Source organism: Mastomys coucha, unplaced genomic scaffold (genome assembly GCF_008632895.1).
Source record: "Mastomys coucha isolate ucsf_1 unplaced genomic scaffold, UCSF_Mcou_1 pScaffold1, whole genome shotgun sequence".
NCBI classification, from domain to species: Eukaryota; Metazoa; Chordata; class Mammalia; order Rodentia; family Muridae; genus Mastomys; species Mastomys coucha.
The window spans coordinates 86,714,207-86,722,843 of record NW_022196891.1 but is presented as its reverse complement, the minus strand read 5'-3'; the positions used below and the strand labels follow the sequence as shown (position 1 = coordinate 86,722,843).

The window sequence follows — 8,637 nt, the reverse complement described above, 5'->3', positions numbered from 1 at the left end:
CTCAATCCCCCATGAAAGGGCACACCTGTGACCTCTCCAGCTCCCCCATGAAAGGGCACACCTGTGACCCCCCCACCTTCCCCATGAAAGGGCACAGGTGTGAGGGAGTTTTTCTTGATTTGAAGTGGGAAGACTCACATCTATACCAACTTTTGAGGTGGGAAGAACACCATGTCTTCTTGTTGTAAACCTATATAAGTACCTGGAAAAGGAAAGTTCTGCTCTTTGCCCCACTTGCACCTGATCTCGCTAGCAAGCCCATTCCCGCACTGGCATCAGAGCTTTACATCTTTGGGATTCCAGTGTCTGAGACACGCAGGCTTGTGGACTGAAAAACAACTCGGATCTTCTGTTTGTAGGCAGCCATTGTTGGATTAGCTGGACCATAAGGCATTCAAATAAATCTCCTTTCTATTAATACTAATACTGACTCATTCTACAGGTTCTGTGACTCTAGAGAGCCCTAACTAATATGCCACCACTCTATATTTTCATCTATTGATTTATCTACTTTAGATACTTTGGGCAACATATGCCCCTTTGAGTCTTGCTTCTTGACATAATGTATTGCAGATTAACCTACCCTTTAGCATATAGCATGACTATTGCTTATCATGGCTCAGTAACAGTCCATCACATGACATTCCAGCAGGCATATCCATCCATCTCTCCATGAATATTTGGGTTCTCTCTGCCTTTGGCTAGTATGCGAGCTTTCTTTCACTATTACAAATGCCCAAGACAGTTGACTTATAAAGACAAAAGATTTACTTCTGGCCCATAGTTTTTAGATCATGGTAGGTTGTCCTTGCTGTTTTGTGAGTCAGAAGACAGAAGAGGGAGGGAGGGGGTTCCCATGATCTAAGGCCATGTCACCAATGACTCCTTTGATCCCCCACCTCTTTAAGTTTCTGCCTTTTCTGAGTGGATTCCCGGGAATGGAAGGGTTTAACATTAGGGCACACTGAGAAAATACTAAATATCAATCTTAAAAGGACATGTTTTAGGGAGGCACCTATAAGCATTGTGGACCCCCTCCCTCTTATATCATCTCCTTATGCATGTGTGTGTACACAGGTTACTATAAGAGAGAACAGGTACCTCACACATCAGTTTTCAAGAAGAGCAACAATGAGGCTGAAGAGATGGCTCAGTGGTGAAGAGCATATACTGCTCTTACAGAGAACCTATGTTCCCTCCAACATGGGATCCACGTTAGGTAGCTCACAACCACCTGTGTCTCCATCTGACCACCTGTGTCTCCACCTGACCACCTGTGTCTCCACCTGACCACCTGTGTCTCCACCTGACCACCTGTGTTTCCACCTGACCACCTGTGTCTCTGGCTCCAGGATAACTGATACGTCTCATGGACTCTGTGGGTACTTGTGCTCATACACAATACCCCTTCAACACACATACAAACAGTTCAAACATACCCACAATGAAGACTTTAGTTAATGTTTTTTTTTTTCCTGATGAAATGTTTTAAATTCTAACTCCCCATTTATCAAATGAATCCATTGCTAGTTAAGTAACGGAGGCCTTTCCTGGTTGGGGCAGTGTGAACCATAAAGGCATGAATCTACATATTCATCTGTAGCCATGTCACTTAGGGTTGACCTTCGAACAGTGCTGGTCCCTGAATTAAACATAAAGACAAACTCGTGACTCTTCTGAATTTAAAAGGCTTGGATGACACCCGGGAAGAACTCTCAAGTAAACATTGCATTTTAAAATGCTGATTTTTCTGAAGCGGTGGATTGAAATGTTTCAGATTTTAGAACCCATAATTCATATCTCTATGTTTTTCCAAACAGAACCAGAGAGAGCAGAGGAAAAAACCCAACTTCATTACCATAGCTGTGCGTGTTCTCTGATTTCACAGCCAGTGAAAGGTTAAAGGACTTGGAATTTTACAGAATCTTCCTCGTTTTGTGTCCCATTCCATCCTTTCCCCAGGAGAGGATACCAGACATGCCCCTGGTCAGCTGCTGCTGTGACTCATCCATGGGTGCATCTGAAGAAGAGGAGGAGGAAGAAAAATGAAGTTAATACGTGCCTAGGGGTATGAAGAGCAGAGAGAAAAGATGGCATGATTCTACTACATTTATCAATTCTATTAAAATACTTAGAGTCAGGGAGACACAAAAACTAGAAACCCATGAAGTTAAGTTTATAACTAAGAACTCCATCATGTGAGCTCAATCATGAGATTTAGAGAAAGGAAATTTTCATGTGAGCTAAGTGCAATGGGGACAGACAGAATGTTCTAGAATGTTCTGGAAGTTTGTCATTGGAAAAAAAAAAAACATCAGAAGGCAGAAGGAAAGAGGCATGCTGGGGTCTGAATAGCAGTGGTAAGCCAATCTGAGCGGTGACCCAAGTATGTGCTCGGCCAGGGGGATCCCGGAGGAGGGTCTCACAGAAAAGATTTAAAGCACAGAATGGTGTTGTTGAGGTGTTTCATGGTGAGAATGGCATCTCACCGGAATAGCTGATTGTTCTGGACATATCTTCTTACCCACAGGTAAATTTTGGAAAATTTTAGGTGTGATATGAGAAGAAATCACATGACAGACCTCTGTGGCCTGGGCTCAGGTGATTGACGGTTGTGTGGGCTGGGCTCAGGTGATTGATGGTTGTGTGGGCTGGGCTCAGGTGATTGACGGTTTTGTGGGCTGGGCTCAGGTGATTGATGGTTGTGTGGGCTGGGCTCAGGTGATTGACGGTTGTGTGGGCTGGGCTCAGGTGATTGACAGTTGTGTGCTCTTGATATGGCGTCTTGCTTTACAGAGCAAGCTTCTGTGGCTCCCGGGAACCTGTCTTCTTTCTAGCTAGCCATCTTGCTTAGTGTCCTTCTATCTCCTGACCTTGCAGGCTGATTTTGACATTGACTCCTCCATTTGGTTAAATTTTTAGAAAAGATTTATTTACTTATTTACTTTATGTATATGGGCACTCTGTCTTCAGACACACCAGAAGAGGGCATTGGATCCCATTACAGATGGTTGTGAGCCACCATGTGGTTGCTGGGAATTGAGCTTAGGTCCTCTAGAAGAGCAGTCAGTATTTTTAACCGCCGAGCCACCTCTCCAACCCTAGTTAAAATTTTAAAGGTGGCATCATGTCAGATTGTGAAGTCAGGCTCCCACCAACAGGAGGAGACACAGTCACTGCTTACTCGGGGATAAAAGACAGAACCCATCTCGGTGTGCTGTGCTTGCTAGCCTAGTTTGAGGTCTAGCACATTTACTTTATTATTATTATTATTATTATTATTATTATTATTATTATTATTATTATTAAAAGAGCTACCTTGCTGAGTCACTTTTCCTTTGTGCGGTAACTTTGTGTCCTTGCTTCTAACAGCACTGACAGGGCCCAGCTTCTCTCTCTCTCTCTCTCTCTCTCTCTTTTTCAGTAACTCCCTGAATTTCATTAGGGTTGCTTACTGGAGCTTGGGTACCTTACCAACTGGCTACACCACTAAAGAAAATTCCTCTCCCTTCCCCCTAAGCTGTTAACTTCATAGAGGTGCTCAGGGAGGAGTGGGACCTTGTGACCCCTGCTGTTTTTTCCTGACTGACAGAACCCTCCTCTCTGTATCCACCTTCATGAACAGCTGTCCAATCGCTATGCTTTTGTAGGGATGGGAAGACTTCTAGCTCTGTCTCCGCCATCTTGATGATCAATATAAGTGTTATCGACATGCCAGAGTGTAGGATGCCGTCCCGCAGCTCCTACTTGCGTGGGGTTCCACGAACCGAGGATTTGGAAACCTGCAATGGGTGGCAGAGAAAAGAGACACGACGCCAGGAGAAAGGATCTCATCAAGGCGTGCTTTACTAAATGACAGGGGAGCATTTATACTCAAAGACAGTACAGGTATGCAATTGGCATTTAGGTGAGAATCAGACATCAAAGCTCAAACATTGATACAAGGGATTCCAGGAAGGGGAAGAGGGATCAAAGGATCACGGCTTCCTAAGGAGCTGGTATCTGGTCCTTGAGTCATTTACATAGGCTCCAAACCCCCAGCGAGCTAAGTCTCTGGTTTCGGTTTTGAGTTCTTTAGTGAGCCCAGCAGGGCTCCCACACCAGAGTGCATTCAGATGCTGGGGATATGAGCCGTAAAGATCCTGGATAACATGCGGCCCACAGAACCAACAAAGGAAGTGGAAGTGACCAGAAGGGAAGTATTTGGTACAGTTTAGTCAGAAGGACCACTGAGGGGCTGTTTCAGGATTGCAGAATTTTCACTCTCGGGAATGAAATCTTTTCACCAGTCTGGACTTTTATGAACATTGAAAATATATGGATTCCCCGGATACATCCTTCAGTAGACCTCGGGGTAGAGGGACATGGAAATACAAGTGTAGATATTACAGCAATCAATAATCTCAGAGGCCATTGAGAATGGGCTTCATCTCCAAGATTAGCTTGGACCCCACCTCTGTTTACTCGGTAATATAAAATTACTTTGCAATAAATTGCTGTATGAAAAGATGGGTGTTTTCCTTTAAGAGACTTTGATGAAGTCTCTTAAAGGGAAGCTATTTCTTCCTGGTCAAAATAACCGAGTCTAAGTTCCACCCCTGGCCCTGGGTAGAGATGTCTGAGTTCTACCCCTGGCCCTGGGTAGAGATGTGACATTCTAAGCCACTCAAATGTCGTCTCTTCCCTTCTGGAGTTTACCCTGCTGGGCTTGTCAATCACTGGGTCAGAAGGCTTCCCCCTGTTCCCGAAAATCGACTGCCCTGATGACATCCTAAGGAGGCAAGGCCACTCATTGGGCAGAGGATGCCCTCTTCTTCCCAGCAGTCACACTTGCTAGGTCCAGTCCCTGCACAGCTCCCTTAAGATAGCTCTGCCCAGCCCGTCTGCCTTTTTTAGTTCTGGGAGTATGAATCTTCCTTTTTAATTATTTCCATCTCTGCTCCTTTCTGGTCCTGGCTAAAATCCTAAGCATACTCTCACAGGCTTGTGTTTCCACTGTCTTTCTCTGAAGTCCCCTGAACTATGAATGGTCAGGGGACCCATGAAGCACCTGCTGCTGGCTTCGATCGCCAAATGCTCATCATCTGGCTCCCTCTTCTCCATGTCCCTTCTCTGGGCAGCTGCCAAGATTTGCAGCTGGCTTGCTCTGTTCTTTTTCTCTCAGAGTCTAATAAAATTGTCTTTGGGTTTCCTTCTGAGTCTGTTATAAAACTCTTTTATTAATGAGACTATGAACCCCAAAAGAGAACCTCAGTTTCCTCTGGGACAGGGACTGGGGTGGATTATGGCTCTTGTCCTTCGGGTTTTGATGGATACGGGTATTCTAAAACACCATCTCAGCTCTGGGTCTCATCATATATGGTCTTTAGGTGGCATAAACAGCTCTTCTCCCTGAGCCTGCTTGCCTGTGTTGGGTCCTTCCTCGTAAACCAGTCTGCATACACTGTGATCCATTTCCTGGGACTCCTGGGAGACATTGCTGGATGCAGAATGAAGTAATGGCTTTCTGTTATTATCTCTTGAAGGCTGACATGACTTCTTATTTCCACTGCTGTCATCTTCCAAGTAGAAGAATATACACAGACCCCAAATTGGATCATGTCAACAGTGACATCACTATAGTTAAATAGGTCAAAGTTGATTGTTGATTACTCTGAACCAGCTAGTACCCTGAGGCAGTGTTAGAGGGAAGGGTAGGCTGAAAATTCATTTGTTTGTAGAGATTTATGGGAGACAATTGTCTGTATAGATGAGAAGGGAGGGAAACTGCAGTGTGGGGTCATTTACCAGAGCATATGTAAAAGTGACTTTTATTTACCTGATGTAATTGTCCTCCCTCAGGCTTACTGCCTCAGTCTGCTAACCTAGGCCTTAGTCCTGGAAGCTTCTAGCCTCCATACAATCTATTCTAGGCTTAGAATGTTTTCTTCCTCTGAGACGTGCTTCTAAATAAGCTCACCCTTTCTTGTTCTTTCTGAGCTCTGTTGGTTGGTTCAACTCAGCTGTTCTGGCTCAAACTCTGATTCAGGCTGACTGATTCAATCTGGCTTCTCTCTCAGCCTTACATTTTGTCCTGCTTGTCCACAGACTAACTCTAGCAATCTGTTCTAATCTTGTGGCTCCTTCTCATTCTCTGGCTCATTCTGTCTTCACCTGAGTCTAGCTTGTTCTCTCTCTGCAACCTATCTCTGTACAACTGTCTTGGTAGATCTTCCTCCTCCTTTTTCCTCTTTCTTTTCCTCCTCTTTCTCTCTTCCTCCTCCTCCTCCTCCTTCTCCTCCTCCTCTTCCTCCTCCTCTTCCTCCTCCTCCTACTCCTTCTCTGAAGTGCTTCTTAAGTAGCTTCCCTTTCCGCTCTTTTCTCTTGAGAGTTGGCGTAGCCTATTCTGCAAAATCTTTCTCTGATTCATCACTTCGTCTGCCACTCAATTAGACATCACTTTCAAACATAGGTGCTTCCTTCTCCAAACTAGCTTAACCTTCATTGTTTGAGATTAAAGGTGTGTACTAAGGGTATGTTTGTATTCCAGACAGAGGAATTAGGGGTGTGTGCTAAGGGCTGAGCCACACCACAACTAGAAACTGGTTATTCCAGTAAACAACTCAATCTTGAGGTTCACAGTGTGATTGGATATTCTGCAACAAGCATAGGTAATTTACTAGTGGCTACACCACTAAAGAAAATACCCCCCTCCCAGCAGGCATTGCTGAATGTCTAGATCTTCATGGAAGGGTGGGCTCTCCCTACTCCATGTTGGGGTGTTGACAGGTCCAATCTGGTGCAGTGGTTAGAGCTCTGTGCATTCAAGAGTGCAATAGCTATGTTATGTCTTGTAGACAGTCTACAACATTCCATCTCTTCTTCTGGATCTCCCATTCTTTGTGTTCTCTCTTGTATGAGATTCCATAAGACTTGTAGGGGTAATGTGTAAAATAATTTACATCCTTCCTAGGCCCGAGCATTCAACAATTTAGCTCTCAGCCCGCAGATCTGTGTAACAGATGTGCAACAACTGCACCCATGGCAAAAGGGAGCTTCTCTGACTGAAGCTCACAGAGCACACACAGGATGCCTGGATTCAGTCATGTATCGCTTGACTTTCTGTCTCCAGTTTCTAGACGCTTGTTTCATCCTTTGGAGTTCTCCTGAGATCCCTAGCTTGATTCGTTGTAGAGTATATGTTCTATGTATATCAGCAGTTACATGCTATGCTCATGTGGGTAGGACATTTCTCTTTCATATATCACATCTGTGCCACACAAGTAGTTACCAGAGTAGGAACGAACAAGAGGCCTGAAGTTCCTGATTACTATGAAAGAAAAAAATTCAGAGTGATTATGTGCCCATTTGCTGTGTTTAGAAGTGACATTCAAAGCATTTGACAACTTGGGATTCCATGAAAACTGGTATTTTTCTGGTCAGTGTGAATCAGCCAGCCTCCTAGATAAGAACCAATATCACAACCCGACCTTCTGCAAGTGAATTACTGTCCCAACACAATTCCCTCTATTTTTTTTTATTAGATAGTCTTTTATTGAAATATTTTCTTGTTGCTTCTTGACTAGCTGAGCATTCCACTGCACCACTGTTGATGCCATCTATGATGTCATGAGGGTGGTGGCCATCCACATTGCAGCCCACAGACTGTGCAGTACCCAGGGTCTCCTTTGTTCCAGAAAGTTCTCTGGCCAAAGACCAGTGTCTCCTCTACCGAGCAATGTTGACAGTCTCATCAAAAGCGATGTTTCCACTGTTTAATGTTCTCCTGCTTCCTCCTGTCTCTTGGTGGCTCTTTGAGGGCTTTGATGATCAGGGCAGAGGCACAGGGTACCACCTCAATCTAGGTCTGTCTGTTCTGGATGGTCAGTTTCACTGTAATTCTGAGAACTCTCCAGTCACTGATAGCGTTGGCAATGTCATCACCAACTTTTTTTTGGAGACAGACCCAGAGGACCAATTTAGGGGTCAAGGCAGATGTGGCACTGACCGCGGCTCTGGTGCACCTCAAGTACCCAACTTTGATCTCATTGGGGTTGAACTTGAGTGGCATGGTGGAGGTGGCTGGTGTCGGATGAACCCGGATTCCGGGCGATTGAAGAAAGTTGCACCGTAGCCTCCTTGGAGCTGAAAGCCGAAATGTCAATTCTCTCTTTCTAACATGAAGCAATATCATCTCCACAGGACAGTAGACACACTCATCAGTTCAGGTAATATATGGTTTAAATAAGAAGTGGCCCCCATAGGCTCACGTACTGAAGGTCTGGTTCCTCTCTGGTGGGCCTGTTTTGGGAGACATTTGGAGATACCCTTGTGGGCATCTTGTTGCTAGCCACTTCCTGTCTATGGTAGTGATTCTTTTCTACCATGAGATGAAGACCCTCACCACACACTTTCATTGTCATGATGTTTTGTTGAAGCCTTAGGGCCAGGTGACCGTGGGCTGAACTCTTAAAAACTGGAGCCTTCATGTTCCTGTCAGGTGTATGGTCACAGGTACTCAGAGTACTGAGTAAAGATGATCTTGGTAAATGGTTTCATTGAAATATGTAACAAATACAAACTCACGGTTACTAGGGGGTTATTTTACAATTTGGAAGCTCCCTTATTAAATAGCAAAGCATCATTCCTCTTGAAAAG

At 44.6% G+C, this 8,637-nt stretch overlaps 1 pseudogene; it reads right to left on the bottom strand.

Annotated features, from left to right (window-relative positions):
• Nucleotides 1-7,506: 7,506 nt before the first annotated feature.
• LOC116071902 lies at nucleotides 7,507-8,065 on the bottom strand (annotated as a pseudogene).
• Nucleotides 8,066-8,637: the final 572 nt, after the last annotated feature.